The sequence below is a fragment of the Euphorbia lathyris genome, chromosome 8, assembly GCF_963576675.1.
Source record: "Euphorbia lathyris chromosome 8, ddEupLath1.1, whole genome shotgun sequence".
NCBI lineage: Eukaryota > Viridiplantae > Streptophyta > Magnoliopsida > Malpighiales > Euphorbiaceae > Euphorbia > Euphorbia lathyris.
The window spans coordinates 83,936,373-83,953,197 of NC_088917.1; the positions used below are offsets into that span (position 1 = coordinate 83,936,373).

At 32.0% G+C, this 16,825-nt stretch overlaps 1 long non-coding RNA gene across 1 annotated transcript; it reads left to right on the forward strand.

The window, feature by feature from the left end:
• Positions 1 to 10,345: 10,345 nt before the first annotated feature.
• On the forward strand, positions 10,346 to 13,317 carry LOC136202363 (uncharacterized). The gene is made up of 3 exons (XR_010674416.1): positions 10,346 to 10,598; positions 11,025 to 11,275; positions 13,193 to 13,317. It is a non-coding gene; the product is annotated as an uncharacterized lncRNA (long non-coding RNA).
• Positions 13,318 to 16,825: the final 3,508 nt, after the last annotated feature.

Genomic DNA, 16,825 nt, shown 5'->3' on the forward strand with positions numbered 1-16,825 from the left:
GAGCAAAAACGGAGCAAAAACGGAGCTAAAATGGAGGAAAAACCTTAAAAACGTACCGAGAATGCATATCAGTCAGAAGAACGCTCGAGGAGGACGAAAAACAGTCGAACGCCAGGGAGGAATACTCTCTGTCGCGACTGAGATTCTCAAAATCTCAGTCGCGACTTGTGGAGCCCAGACCGGGGGAAATCAAGTCTCAAAGCTCGCCTCTATACCCCCTGTCGCGACTGAGATTTTCAGAATCTCAGTCGCGACAGACACCCCTCCTGCACACTAAACACATGTTAATTTCATAAAAACGCGTCTGTTCGTTCGGATAAAAGCAACCCTTCACCAGCAGACACGACCCATCATTCACAACCCTTCAACAACTATAAATAAGTGATTCATTTCAAGTTAGCAAATGTTGGAAAAATTAGAGAAATTAGAGAAGAGAGTTGTTATTTTAAGTTTCTGATTCAGAAAAGAATCAGGAAGTTAGAGTTCATTTCTGTAAGCAATCGTGTTGAACACGAATTGTATTTAGATTAGTTACAAACAAAGTATTAGTTTAGTTTTCATTCTGGTAGTAGACGAGATCAGTCTCTATTCCAAAGATCGAGCGAGAAGAATTAACGGTTGAAGCGCCCACGGTTTGACGAACCTACGAAGTTTGAGAGAAAGATTGACGACCCGGATCTCAAAGTCTTCGTTACCATGCTATCCAAGTTTCTACTTCTCTGTTAAATTGTGAAAATTCACATTTCAATTAATGCTATACTTCTTTATTCAATATATTCTTACTATTGTTATTTTGATGTTGTTCTGACAAAATGATTTTCAAAATGATATATTGGTGTTTTTATTAAAACGTTCTATTCCATCTTATTCATATAAGAACTTTGTTGAACACTTAACAAATTTAGTTTTTATGGATGACATGATCGCTGATCGCGGCTTATCAGAAGTAAAACACTAGTTTGATTAAGGTAGGAATCATCTCAAGATCAGGGGCATTTCTACGGTTCAAAGCCATTTAATTGAGTAAATTGATATATTGTTTCATGTCCATAATATCACAAAGTTAAAGTTGTTTACTTTGCTTTATGAAAATAAAGATCTATTTTATTCCAATTACGGAAGTATCTGTTTTATAATCAAAATTCCAAAACGGAATTGTTCTCTAAACTCGATATAATCTTTCTATCTAATCCTAATTTACCAAAACCAATTCCATCAATTAAAACGTATTTCTTTTGTTAAACCTAAACACGTGACTAAACCAAATTAAATAAAGTTTTAGTTAAAAAGCGTTCCCTGTGGGTTCGATATCTTTTATTACTACAAGCGTATACCGTGCACTTGCGGAAATCGCTCAACACGTTGCTATCATTAATCTAGTAAAACAAGGAAAACATGACAATTCTGAATCAGCAACGACTTGTTGTTAACAACTAAAGAAAGAGTTTATGTGCCAATCTGACGAAGATATTGATGAAGGAATGTCATGGAAAAGTATGGGCAGGTCATCCAGGATGGCATCACATGCTAGCTCTTCTCTAATGCAATTATTATTAGCCAAGGATTGAAGATGACGTGAGAGAATAGGACAAAAACCTGCCTGATTTGCCAACAAGATAAGGCCGAAATAAAGAAACCTATAGGATTATTGCAAGCTTTACTAGTGCCAAGATGACCATGGCAAAGTGTCTCCCTCGACTTTATCTCGAGCCTCCCTCGGGTGGGAGACTTTGACTCCATCTTGGTGGTGGTTGATAGATTTTCCAAATATGGGACTTTCATTTTGATATTGAAGTACTCGACCGCAGAAGTAACAACACAAGCTTTCTTCAAGAATTTAGTGAAATATTGGGGGATCCCAAAGAGTATTGTTAGTGACAAGGATGGCCATTTGTAGGAAGCTTCTGGTTTGAATGATTATGGCTTGAGTATAGATCACAATCTTCAATGGCAGGTACGAATTCTCCCTTTGGTTTCTTCTCTAGGTAGAATTCGATCAGCTCTTCATCGCTGGAGCTACACGTCTATGTATCTAGAATAATTTGTAAAATGTAATATCTGTATTTTTTATTTATTTATTAGCATTTGTAAGTTTAGTTGAAGTAATAAATCCCAATAATAATCCATTCCTATTAGGTAATTTTATATCTCGAATCCTATTAGTACATTGTTTATCTATTTCATTTTTGGAAACACCATAAATGCATAGTAAAAAAAATGAATAATTGTATATCCCGAATCCTACCTACTACAACCTTACCTATTTAATTTTGTGTCTAAACTCTGACGTCATGTAATAGTTGAAATTCATTAATTAGGTTAAAAAAGGTAAAAAATAATTAATTGGTTAAAATCACTAAATTGCATTTTGGAGGTTCTAAATGATCGAATTTGGCTAAAAGATGGTTGTGGGTTTTGACCGTTGGCCCGTTTCCAATGGAATTAGGGGAACGAAACCCTAAAAGAACACTGAACCCTAATTTTGAAACTTGACACTTTTTTGACCTAATTATTATGCTATCGAATTAACCCTAATTAAAGCTAATTATTTTAATCTCGAATTAACTTTAACTAAAGTCAACCAAAAATTCAAACTTCTAAGATTTATTCCAACTTTCAAGAAATAACTTTTTTCTTCTCGTGTTTTTATTACATATAAGAAGACGTCTTCTTATAAGTAATTTTATATGTTTTTTCCGGTATCAAGTGAATTTATTGGATCCTCTAAAAGTGAGTTTATTATTTCATTTCAACCATTAATTAATTAGGTCAAAAAGTAAAACTAATGGTTGAAATCCATTAATTAGATGGAAAAAAAATCAAATATAATTCATGAAAAATTAGGTTAACGTGCGCGAAAATCAATTTTGAGACTTGACACTTTTTTTACCTAATTATTTTGATCCCGAGTTAACCCTAATTAAAGCCAACCATTAATAGGTCAAGAGTTAAGATTAATGGTTGAAATTCATAAATTAGGTTAAAAAAAGTAAAAAATAATTCATTGCTTTGAAAAAGAACAGTAAAAACCATGCGAAATTCACTAAATCGCATTTTTTAGTCATACACGATGGGATTTGGCCAAAAGAGTGTGGGACCCACAATATAGATGTGGGTTTTGACCTTGGCCCGTTTCCAATGAGATTAGGGGAACGAAACCCTAAAACGAATACTAAACCCTAATTTTGAATCTTGATGCTTTTTTTACCTAATTATTTTGATCTCGAATTAACCCTAATTAAAGCTAATTATTTTGATCTCGAATTAACCATCTTCAAAGTCAACCAAAAATTCAAATTTCAAAGATTTATTCCAACTTTCAAGAAATAACTGTGTTTTTATTACATACAAGAAGACATCTGCGTATGAGTAATTTTATATGTTTTTTTTCATGTTTGAAGTGAAATTGGATTCTCTAAAAGTGAGCATATTATTTCATTTCAACCATTAATTAATTAGATCACGAAGTAAAACTAATGGTTGAAATCCACCAATTAGGTAAAAAGAATATTCATGAAAAATTTGGTTAAATGCTCGCGAAAATCACTTTTGAGACTTGTACTTTTTTTGACCTAATTATTTTGATCTCAAATTAACTCTAATTAAAGTCAACCACTAATTAATTAATTAGGTCAAACACTAAGATTGAAATTCATAATTAAAAAAAGTGAATAATAATTCATTGCTTTGAAAAAAATAGTAAAAACCGCACGAAAATCATTAAATCGTATTTTTAAAGTCCTAAACGGACGAATTTGGCCATAAGAGGATGGGGCCCATAACATAGCTATGGGTTTTGACCGTTGGCCTGTTTCTAATGGGATTAGGGGAACGAAACCCTAAAACGAACACTAAACCCTAATTTTTAGTCTTGACAATTTTTTTTACTTGATTATTTTGATCTCAATTGAATCCTAATTAAAGCTAATTATTTTGATCTCGAATTAACCCGTATTAAATATTGGGATTTAGTTCCAAAACTTTCCAATATTTTGTTTTACTTATTTGAAATTTATTCTAGATACCAATTTGAAATTTATTCTCATCCATTATGGTTTTTTGATCCCATGCATGCAGACATGTAAAATCCTTCCATTTGTTTCCTTTTTCTGCTTTTAGTGTCACTCAATCTTCTGTCTTCCTAATAAAAAACTCGGACAACTCATTAATTCCAGGCCTATCTTTACCAACCTCTAAGGCGCACTCATCCCAATTTCTCTCCTATGACATATCATGTCCCTTTCTCACTCAACCTACTGATGTGGTAGGTACCTTTTTCCAATAAATCTCTCACGTAAATTCTAGTAATGTCAAATAACTACAATGAATAGACTTTGATGCCAAATACAAGTCAGACAAGAGGAAAATATATTTTCTTATTAAAATATATTCACATTTGGTCGTCTTATTGTAACATCAACAACCATAAATAAATACATTGACGGAAGAACAAACTAATTCCTAATGTTAGTTCCTCTAAATTCTAATGCTTTGTTTTTCATTTGCTGGTCACAAATCCAATTATCCAACCAAATTCGATTTTGGATTGATTAAATTGATCCTACAATACAATACATCTAGGGAATTAATCAATAAAAAATAAATTGATTGATGTCCAAATATATACACCTTTTTTTGTTATATTATTAAGTGAATTTGGATACTCTAAAGGTGAGTTTATTACCTTTCAACAATTAACTAGGTGAAAAACTAAAATTAAAGGTTGAAATTCATTAATTAGGTAAAAAAATAAAAAATTAATTCATTGAAAAATCATTAAACGATATGAAAATCGCTAAATCGCATATCCGAGGTCCTAGACGATCGAATTCGACCAAAAGAGGGCGGAGCCCACTGCAAAGCTCTGAGTTTTATCCATTGATCCGTTTCCAATCAAAATAGAATTTCGAATTAAACCTTTTCAAAAGTGTAATACCAAATATCATTTTGAATTTACACAGAGTTTGAAATTATTTATATAAATGACATCTCAAATTAGGGTTTCGGGACATAAAGTGTTATAGTGTCAAACGAGATAAAGGCTTAGTCTTTTAAAAAGAAATTGATTAATGGTTTATAGTATTGCAAAATCTAGTGATTAATGGTTGGAATTTGTGAATTGGGTCAAATGGAGAAAACAGATATCAAGAATCGCATTAAAAAGGCGGGAAAATCACAAAATCGCCTTTTTGAGACCCTAGACGGTGGAATTCGGCCAAACGAGGGTGGGGCGCAACGTGAAGCATTGGGTTTTGACTGTTGGCCTGTTTTCGATCAAAAAAACGAATTGAAAATCCAAAAAACCCTAAACCCTAATTTGACATGTGTTCCTACCCAGTCCATTTTGGACTAAGTTGATCTCGAATTAAGCATTCAAAAGCCTAATACCGAATCTCATTGTGCAATTAAATATTTAAGATTTTTCATTAGTCCCATTCTCTTTTGGCCGAATTCCATCATCCAGAGTTTTGAAAATGTGATTTAGTGATTTTCACGTTCTTTTAACCTTTTTTCCTACTAATTATCTTTTACTTTTTTTGACCTAATTAAAGATTAGAAATCCATTAATTAGGTCAAATAAATAAAAAATAATTCATAGGAAATTAGGTTAAAACCGCGTAAAAATTACTAAATGTAGTTTTAAGGTCATAGACAACAAAATTAGGGCAAAATAGGGTGAGGCCTACATCCTTAGGCTATGGGTTTTGCCCGTTGGCTCATTTTCGATGAAAATATGGTCATGAGATGCCAAAATACAAACCATACTTTGACACTTTTTGGGTTTTTTAATATTCATAAAAGGGTTATTTTTGACCTATTTGATCTTAAACTAAACATTCAAAACTCCAATCCTAAACATCTCAAATTAATGGTTCCAAATAAGGTCCGAAAACGCTAAACCCTAATTTCTCATGTGTCTTTCTCTTTTTTTCCATTCCTAATTGGACATTGCTTCAAATGTTTTTTTTTTTGTATCAAGTGATTTTGGATGGTCTAAAAGTGAGTTTATTATTTCATGTCAACCATTAACTAATTAATTATGTACAGAAGTAAAATTAATGGTGGAAATCCATTAAGTAGGTTAAAAGAATAAATAATAATTCAAGGAAAATTAGATTAAAACCGTGCGAAAGTCACTAAATCATATTTTTTAGGCTTTAGACGAAGGAGTTAGGCCAAAATATGGTGGGACCCATCGTCTTTAGCGATGGGTTTTTCCTATTGGTCCGTTTCCGATGAAAATAACGTACCGAGTTGCTGAAACTCTAACCCTAATTTGGCATGTTTTGTTTTTTTTATATATTCCTAAAATGGTCATTTTTACCTATTTGATCTCAAACTAACTATTCAAAACCCTAACCCTAAACATCTAAAATTAATAGTTCAAAATAGGGTCTGGATACCTTAAACCCTAATTTCGTATGTGTGGCTCTCTCTTTTTTCATTCCTGACCGGTTGTTGCTTCAAATATTCTTTTTTGGTATTAAGTGAATTTGGATGCTCTAAAACTGAGCTTATTCTTGCATATCAACCATTAATTAATTAATTAGATCGAGGAGTAAAATTTATAATGGAAATCCATTAAACTTTTATGTATCAATTCGCTCTTGAAGTTGATCATATTTGATAAATTACCTCCAATGGTTTTAATACCTTAAATGTATGAAGCTCTACTATGTATATATATAAAGTGGAATATGACGAGATCATAGGTGAGAGAGTATGATATGACGTGATCATAGCTAAATGTAGGAATTACACCCTAATTTTCGTTTAATATTACTTTATCCTAAAATTTTAATAAATTTAGATTTAATGATTAGTGACTATATTCATTTGGTCAATCAAGGTCAATGTAAAAACTACTGAATAAATATCAACCCTTCTTAAACTATAAATCCAGAATATGAAACCCTAAATTAAAAACCTAAGATTCAAAACACGAAACGTAAAACGCTAAACTAAAATCCTAAGGCGCAAATTGAAAACCGTCTTTAAATTAAAAAACCTAAAATTCAAAACACGAAACATAAAACGGTAAACTCAAAACCTAAGGCGCAAATTGAAAACCGTCTTTAAATTAAAAAAATGACGACGCTTTTTTAAAAATGCAGTTAATTTTTCGAAAATGCCATTAAATAATATGAAGCGTCATTAAGTAACATAAATATAAAAATGTGGCTAAATTTTAAAATATGGAAACATATATCGAAAGTTGCTAAAAAATAGACCTTTTTATGTAGTGTCTATAATGTGTTTTAAAGACAGACACTAATTAACAGAATATTCATAAATATAAAGGTTAGTAACTTACTATTCGACTCAAAAATAGAAATCTTGCTATATTATTATTAAAGATCTAGTAAGTTATTTTTTTTTGGGTAAGATCTAGTAAGTTATTTTTTAATACATTGAATTATTCTTTCAACATATTAATTACGCATTTTAACAAGATATATATACTAAGCTGTTAATCAATTATTTTTAATATATTAAGCCCGCTTTGATATTTTAACACACTAAGTACTTATTGATTGACATGTTATTTATGTAAATAATTTCATACTCTGTTTAAATTTAATCCTCTAGCTAGTATGATCAATTTAATCCAAGATTAAATTTTGTTAAATCGTTGAAAGTGTAATGTGAGATCAAATTAGTCCAGAACGACCTGGACACCTAAATATTAAAAGTGAACATGTTAAATTAGGGTTTTGGTGGGTTCAGACCCTATTTTGATTGGAAACGGTCTCAATTTAATCCAAATTAAAAATTGGTTATAAGCTTTTAAATTTCTAATAGTTTGAAATCAAATTAGTCTATAATATGACTTGTGTTAAATGACTACCTATTATTATATCTAATAACATTAAGAGAAACCTTGATAAATTTGATTTATGATTATATTATTAATTTATTGTTATTATATCTAGTAACATTAAGAGAAACCTTGATCAAATTAGGCCATAATATGACGTAGACCTCGCCATGGGTCGATTAGCCCGTCCGCCCGCTCGATCCGAGCCCATGCCCATTTAGCCGGGCTTAGACACATAAAATTAGTGTCAGGCCCGGCCCGATCCAAGCCCGATTAAGCTCGCCTAGTAAATGGACGGGCCTGGGCTATGTAAATACCCGGCGGGCCCGGCCCGACCCGTTATATATATATATATATATATATATATATTTATGCATTTAATTATATAAATTAAATGAGTTCATATATAATTTATAGATATAGTTAAATAAGTAACCAGTATTACAATTTACAATTAGTTTGTTATATTTTTCTAAGACTTATTAAGTATTATGTTTATTATTTTTATTAAAAAAAATTAGTATTTTATTTTAATTGATTTTTTTAAACATAGATATGGGCTTAGACGGGCGGGCTTGGGATCCCTTGTTTAGGCCCGAGCCCGACTCTAATTAATGTGGGCTTATCAGGTTTTATCACAGGCCCAACAGGTCCGGTCCGAGCCCGGCCCATCCCGAGGTCTAGTACAATCTAACTTACATTTGTAATTTTTTTTTATTGATTAGAATTATAATTTTAATTTAAAGTAATAAAATCTATTCTAATAAAGTAACTCTTTACATTCCGTATCCATTCGTTTAAAGTAATTCTTTACATTCCCGATCCATTCATTTTTAGAAACATGTCAAGGTATGATACCGAAACAAATGTGCTTCTAGAAACATGTAAGAAAAAATAAACAAATGTGCTTTTAGAAATATGGTACCAGAAAAATAAACTAGACCTCGGGTTCGGCCGGGCTCGGCGCCGGACTTGTCGGGCTTTTAATAAAATCCGACAAGCCTAAGCCTGGCTCAAACAGACACTAATTAGAGTCGGGCTCGGACATGTTCATGAATCCCAAACCCGCCCATCCAAGCCAATATCTATATTAAAAAAATTTCAATTAAAATGAAATACTAACTTGTTTCATAAATTGGATTCATATAAAATGGCGAGTTTATATATTGAACTATATTACAAAAAAAAAAAAATTATGAATCCAAAAAACATTACAAAACAGAACACGCTAGAACTTCTAATTGGGCTATATTACTTATTAAATATTATATATAAATATAATTTATAAATGTATATATAGAGAATGGGTCGGGCCGAGCCATGCCCGACAGGTATTTATATAGTCCAAGCCCGTACATTTTCTAGATGGGTGTATTCGGGCTTGGGCCAGGTCGGGCCTGACACCAATGTTATGTGTCCGGACCCGGCTAAATAGGCATGGGCTTGGGCCGGGCGGGTGGGCTCATGAGCAACTATTTATTAGAAAGTGTTGCCTTAAAACGTTGCCATTGCAAAAATTATTTGACTGGAACTGTTCATGTATGTCTAATGCAACTGTTCTTTATAAAGTGTTGCTTTTAATATTTTTTGAGTTGTTTTATTTGACCTAAGGTAACATTTACAATAAATGTTGTGTTCTTTAACTTGATAATTAGATAAAGCAATATTTTACCATGTAAAAAAACAATTCAAGTGTTGCATTTTATAAAAATAAAATAAATATACCTAATTTTATATATCTAATTATCCCTCCATCGTACTAGAAAAACAAATAATAAGAAAGAATAACAAAAATATAGTTATAATATAATGAAAGTAAATAAAAACTATAGCTGAAAATCTATTAAATAGTGATTAATATTTATTATTCAAATAAGAGTTTTCCAAAATTGTTAGTAAATGATAAAAATTATATATTGAAGACTAAATATATTTAACAACTAAGTATAATATTAGTAAAAAAAGATAATGTTAGAAATAAAAAAGTTAAACAAAATTAAACACTAATTATTAATATTCCTCTTTCAAAAAAAACTATTAATATTCCGAATATTCCCACAAAAAACAACTAAATATATATATATATATATTTATTTATTTATTAATACTTTCTTGAAATTTTGGCTTCAAATATTTCCACCAAAATAAAAATAAAACAACTAAAAATAATAATATTGTTATTAAAGTTGAAGTTTTAGATTCAAAATTCTAACTAAAATAAATACTACCATAGTCTATGCATTGTTTCTGTAAAACATTAAAATTTCATTAAATTCTTTTCCTTTTTTTCTTAAAAAAAACCACTAAAGTGTTTCTCACCAATTAATTTTGGCTCCAAAACGATTCAAAAAAAAAAAAAAAGCCTCCAAAATTTCACACCCAATAATTCCCATTTCCCACCAATTTTTTAACTCTAAAATTTGAGTAGCCTTTTTGCTCTAAAATTTCCCTCCACTTAATTCTTTCTTTCCAAAAAGCACTTATTGAAAAACTCTCCCTCCTCCACACGTTTTTCTCAAACACTCTCAGACGCTCTCTCTCTTACGTTTTCTCTGCGGAACCCAGCATCTGGCGCCGTTACCGCTTCGACCTCCACCTCCCCACTCACCGCTCGTCTGAATGTCGACCTCCACTAACTGTTGAGGCTTCTGATTCTGCTGGCTCAGATTTGACAAAAATAACAATATGATGGACGGACGGCTGCCCTTTCACCCTCAAGTGGTCGATTCACGATTGCGATTCTCCATTTCGGTCTTTCCAAATCAGTAAATCGGTTCAGGTTGGCCTTTTAGTTTAGTTTAAATTCCAACTTTGTATTTTGCATTTTTGTTTCAGTCTTTCTTATTTGATTATTCTTGTGTTTGATTGTTTCCAAGGTGTTTGTTAGTGTCAAATATAGCATTTGATTGAGTTGCTGGAAATAGGGTTACATTTTCAGAACTTAGGGATTCTGGTTTTTATTGTTGTATCTTCAGCATTTGGGGTTTTATAGTGTTGCTACTATCATCATTGAACAATGCACGATTACTACTATCATCATTGAACAAAGCATGAGGTTTGGTGATTGTTGAATGGATGTGATGATTTTTTTTCCAACTTGCTGATATTTATGTGATCAATGTGTTATCCTTTTTTGATATATAGATAATTCTTAATATGGAACAATGCACAATTAATTCCTTACAAATTGTTAATCATATTATAGTGGGACCTAATTAAGTGAAGGGGTGATGTTTGGAGAGAAGGCAAGGTTGGATATGGACAAATGGATGGATGTCATAAGGGGTGGGGCAACAGGTTCAATGGTGATGTAATTGTTTGAGGAGAGAATGATTGGCAGAGGCTTGCGGTCTGGTGGGTTTGCTGAATATATGGTGAAGGATATACGTACCGGTGTGGATGTAGTGGTAGAGAGTGAAGCTGGGAGAGTCCATGTGTTGCTTAGAGCTTCTTTTGGTAAGCAGTTATTTGACATGAGTCCACACATATTCATTAAATTTAAATTATCACTCCTGTTTATCATCTACTTAATAAGATTATTATTTATAATTATCACTCCAGTTCATTTTATCATTAGTGCAGTTTCAATGAAGTTTCTTTAGAGCATACAAGTTTGAAATCAGGTTGACCAACTTCCTATTCTGTCTGATTATGAAAATTGATCGATGTGGCGTCCAATATATATGATCTGGAAAGGTTTAGATATGATAAGCATATTCTCCTATCATGCATTAATTAATTAATTAATTAATTAATATATTATGTAGAATAGAATTAAGGATGGATACATTGAAAAGAAAAATTAGGATATTGGGGTAAACTTTATTGAAATTAGAGTGTGAGGTTTTGTAAAGCCATGAAAATTAGTCCACTTGAAAAGCCTTCAAATATTGCACATGCTCGTCACTTTTCCCTCTGTAAATAACATAGTTCAACCATTTTAGTATAAAATTATAATAGTCAGTCAGGCTTCTCTCTTCTTCATTGTTCTGCTACTGATTGGTACCTAATATCCATGTTATATAATTCTCGATGTATATGCTACGCTTAAAGAATACCCGATCCTGAATGTTACTATAGATATAAAAAGCTTGACCAGTTATTTGTAATAAGAAATTATAGAAGTTTGTTATACAAAGATATCAAGGAAGCATTAGAACCAAAAGCTTAAACTGGTAGTAATAGCTTTTATTATAATGTCTGACATCCCCGCATGTGTATGTCCATTGGGTTTGAAGCGTGTACAACATAAACTCATCCTATAATATGTTGAAATACGACTGATAAATAGAGTTGTTAGGATTTAAACCCTTAACCACTTGGTCTAGGAGGTTGTGATACCATGTTATAGAAAGGCTTAAGATGATAGGAATTTGTGTGTACTATAGTGTTTGTTGTCTTAATTAGCTTATACTTACCTATAAGCAAGCAAATTTTTGTGGTGGATTTTGTTCTTAATTAACCTTTTCGGGTATACCTTTGTGTGCATATAATCTACCATTTTTGGGCTAAATCCAAATAAATCTTTTCCGGTTTCAAGATTTTGAGGAGAACATAAAATTATAGACAAAAAAAGAAAAGAAAAATAAAGATTCGTCTTCTTTACTTTAGAACCCATTTTATGTTTTTGTTAATCGTCATTGTACAAATAGGATTTAGAATCGACCTTTATGATTAGGAGTAAGTACTTGTCCCCTATTTTCCAAGAAAGTAGGAAGATATCGACATCGTTTGGTGATTCTTCCGCTCTATCAATGATCAAACACAGAGTTAGAGAACCAATTATCTAACTAGTTTATGTTTAGTGATCAGATTGACCGACACAAAACAGAACAAACAAATTTAATAAGTAAATAGGATAAAAGAAAAAAAAAGTTAGAAGAGTAGTAGTATCTTACCGTTAATTATACCCCTTTATAGTCATAAATTTTACCTCCTTTTATAGTCATAGATTTTACCCCCTTTTCCATCTATATGATTTCAAAAAGTTCAAATGTGCCTCTTTTGTTGTTTTGTAAATGCTATATACTCATAACCATCGTCTTAACTAGCTTGTGCAAAGTCCAAATTATGGTTTTTAAGTTTCTATTTGGTGTTGTTTTTGCAACTGCATTCTTCATATTCTCCTTTATATTTGATGATGCTGTTGGATAGATTTCACTCGGAAAATTAAAATCTCTACGAACCTTTCGATGTTATAGAATCGGGCTGGTAAAATACAAATGATACGATTGTTTAATGCTGATATATTCACCAGGAGTATTATATTATCATAAGTTATGTTGCTACTGCTTACTTCTTTTTTCATTAGTGAATTGAGACTTTTGTTGAGAACTTAGTTCTAACATGGGATCATTTGTTATATCTTTGCAGAATTTAAGACCTGTCATCCCTCGGGACTACCCTCCTGCTATGAGAACTTCAATCCCATACCTAACCAAAATTCAGCATCTCTCTCGCGGATCTGTAGCATGCTAGGTGAGTTGTAATTAGAAAGGTTTGTGTCCTAAGCCTTTCAATTTGTACTCTTCATCCATGTCACATTGAAGCGAGATTGAATTAGTAGATTGGTAGTGCTTTGTTAAGGAGGAAGTACCTTTCTTTGATAACTATACATAAACAAGAAATTTTCAAACTTGAGGTTGCTTTGAACGATGTAAGCATTTGAAGATGACCTATTAGTAAAAAAGAGTTCATTTTCTATTTTGCTTCACATTCCAATAGTCTTCTTTTCCTGAAATTCAATTGGTTGTTTGGAGTTTATAATTTAGCTATCAACTCAACTGCGATTTTCCATGTCAATTATATGGATTTTCTTTTCTTATTCTTCTCGCTCTCTCTTTATGTTTAGCACTTTTGCTGATATATAGAATCATAAATGAAGGTTAATTTGGCATTAGATGGCGAGGCTTCTAGTCCATTCAACTAATATTCCTACCTTAGCTCATGGTTTAAAGAATGGCCAATCTCAAGAGTTGGAAACGTCAAGAAAGATTGATGCCAAAATGATGTGTAGTTCGCATCCAACCACATTGACTATGAGAGGGATCTCAGCTTTACGAAGTGCAAATTGCTTAGATTCACTGCTAAAGTCAGGTCAAGATTTCCATTACAAGGTTGCATTCTCTATGTCACATAGGCAACAAAAGGCTAAGCAATTTGTACCTAGGACTATGTTTGAACGCTTCACAAAAAAGGCAATTAAAGTAATTCTACCTGCCCAAAAGGAAGCAATGCGGATTGGTCATAATTTTGTTCGCATAGAGCAATTCTATTGGCTCTTATTGGTGAAGGAACTGGAATTGCTGCAAAGGTGCTTAAATGCATCAAATTCAATCTTAAGGATACTTATTGTACTCTTGAATAATAATATTAGTTATTTTTTATAGACAATTTCCTTTTTATATAAACAGATGATATGTTGTGTTTTATTCAAAAGTTGCATTTTGGATTATTAAATATTGTTACTATAAATTACCGCTGCTTTTACTTAAAAATATCATTGCATTTCTCAAATAAAAAGTGTAGTTATTGGTTATAAAATGTTGCATTGTTTATAAACAATCGTTGCTATTGTGTAAAAAATTGTGTTGCTTTAGCTCAAAACATGTTGCATTTACTCTAAAAGAGTGTTACCTTAAACTACAAAATGTTGTCTTTACTTAACAATGGCAACATATTGTAAATATTAGAAGTGTTGCTTTAACGATGAAAAAATGTTGTCTTACATTTTTTTTTTATATAGTGTTGTCTTTGTTGTAAAATAAGGCAACACGTTTCTTTATGTTGCATTAAAGACCATAATATTGCATTTGACATCAAAGACAATGGTGAATATACCAACACTTTAAATATGACCTAATGTGTTGCCTTATCTCATTTTTTGACCTATTGTTACATTTTTACAGTCAATTGCAACTCATTTTTAATGTTACAATAGGCCATCTATGGTGTAGTGTCATCAGTTCATGTCGAGGTCTAAAATAAACAAATGTACCAAAATTGCTTGTATGGAACTATAGTCGGCTCGAAAACCCCTTTGAACACAATCGAATTGGATGGGCAAATGTATACCAAAAATGTATACCCCTTTGAAAAAAATCAGTCCACTTCAAAGTTTTTCAAACAAACAAAAGATTACACTCTTCAATCCCTACATACATCATTAATAAAATCCCAATCCCACTCCATTGCAATGCTTTGGTCCATTATCTGTGTAAAAAAATCCGACTCTTCAATGTTTTGATGCGGCTGAGGAATTCCTGATTCAGGGACTTGATGCAGGTGAGGAACTCCTGGTTCTGGGAGACCGGATTACTAGTGCTCTTCTTGCCACAAGCTTTGTTTCTGATTCGACAGACCACAAGATCATCGGATTGAAGACGACAAAGTTGGTGCATAATCCAATCCCCTCTGTTACCAGTTCAACTCTTATACTCAAACCGGAGCATATGCCGTTTTCCGATAACCTGACCTTCTCCATCAAATACATCCTTGGTATAATTTGGAAAATACAATATCTGTATTATTTATTTATTTATTAGGATTGATTTATAAGTTTAATTGAAGTAATAAATCTCATTCCTATTAGGTAATTTTATATCCCTAATAGGATTAGTATATTATATATCTATTTCCTTTTTGGAAACACCTAAATGCATAATAAAAAAATAAATAATTATATATCCCGAATGCTATCTACTACAGTCTTACTTATTTCATTTACTGTCCAAGCTTTGACGTCGTTAGACAATATGTTAAAGAATTGAAAAAGACAAGAGATAGTATAAAAAAGGAACTCACATATGTAGTAATAAATTTTTTTTATTATTATTGATTAGGAATTATAATTTTAATTCAAAATAATAAATCTATTCTTATAGGGTAATAGTTTATATCCCATATCCTTTTGTTTTTAGAAACATGTAAAAGCACGATACTGAAAAAAATAAACAAATGTGCTTCTAGAAACATGTAAAAGTATGATAGCGAAAAAATAAGCCAATGTGCTTCTAGAAACATGTAAAAGCATGATACCGAAAAAAATAAACAAATGTGCTTCTAGAAACATGTAAAAGCATGATACCGAAAAAAATAAACAAATGTGCTTCTAGAAATATGTAAAAGCATGATACCGAAAAAATAAACAAATGTGCTTCTAGAAACATGTAAAAGCATTATACCGAAAAAATAAACAAATGTGCTTCTAGAAACATGTAAAAGCATGATACTGAAAAAATAAACAAATGTGCTTCTAGAAATATGTAAAAGCATGGTACCGAAAAAAATAAACAAATGTACCAAAAATTTCTTGTATGGAACTATAGTCGGCTGGAAAACCCCTTTGAACACAATGGAATTGAACGGACCAATGTCAAAAGGCCCTCGAGAGTTTCAAACAAGCAGCCATTGCAGACCCAATATTAGCCATTCGAAGTTCACACCGTTGTGTCAGATTTTGCTTTACAGGGAGTCATAATGCAAGAGGGTCGACCAATAAGTAGGAAGCTCAGTGACACAAAATGAAGATACTCTACTCATGAGAAAGAACTACTTGCAGTTGTGCATTGGCGCCACTATTTATTAGGATCCAAGTTCTGGTGAAGATGGAGAACTTAGCAGTCAGCCATTTTCTGACCCAACATCTATTGATTTCAAAGCAGGCTCAATGGTAAAAATTCTTAGCAGAATTCGACTATGTACTAGAATATCACTCAGGGAAAACAAACCACATTGCTAATGCACTGAGTCGGAAGTCAGAACTAGCAGGGTTGACACAAATGGCTTCTTTATACTGTAGCCAACTATATCCTCCTCATTGTGGCAACAAATCCGAAAGAACATGACAATTCTGAATCAGCAACGACTTGTTGTTAACAACTAAAGAAAGAGTTTATGTGCCAATTTGAGGAAGATATTGATGAAGGAATGTCATGGCACAGTATGGGCAGGTCATCCAGGATGGCATCATATGCTAGCTCTTTTCTAATGCAATTATTATTGGCC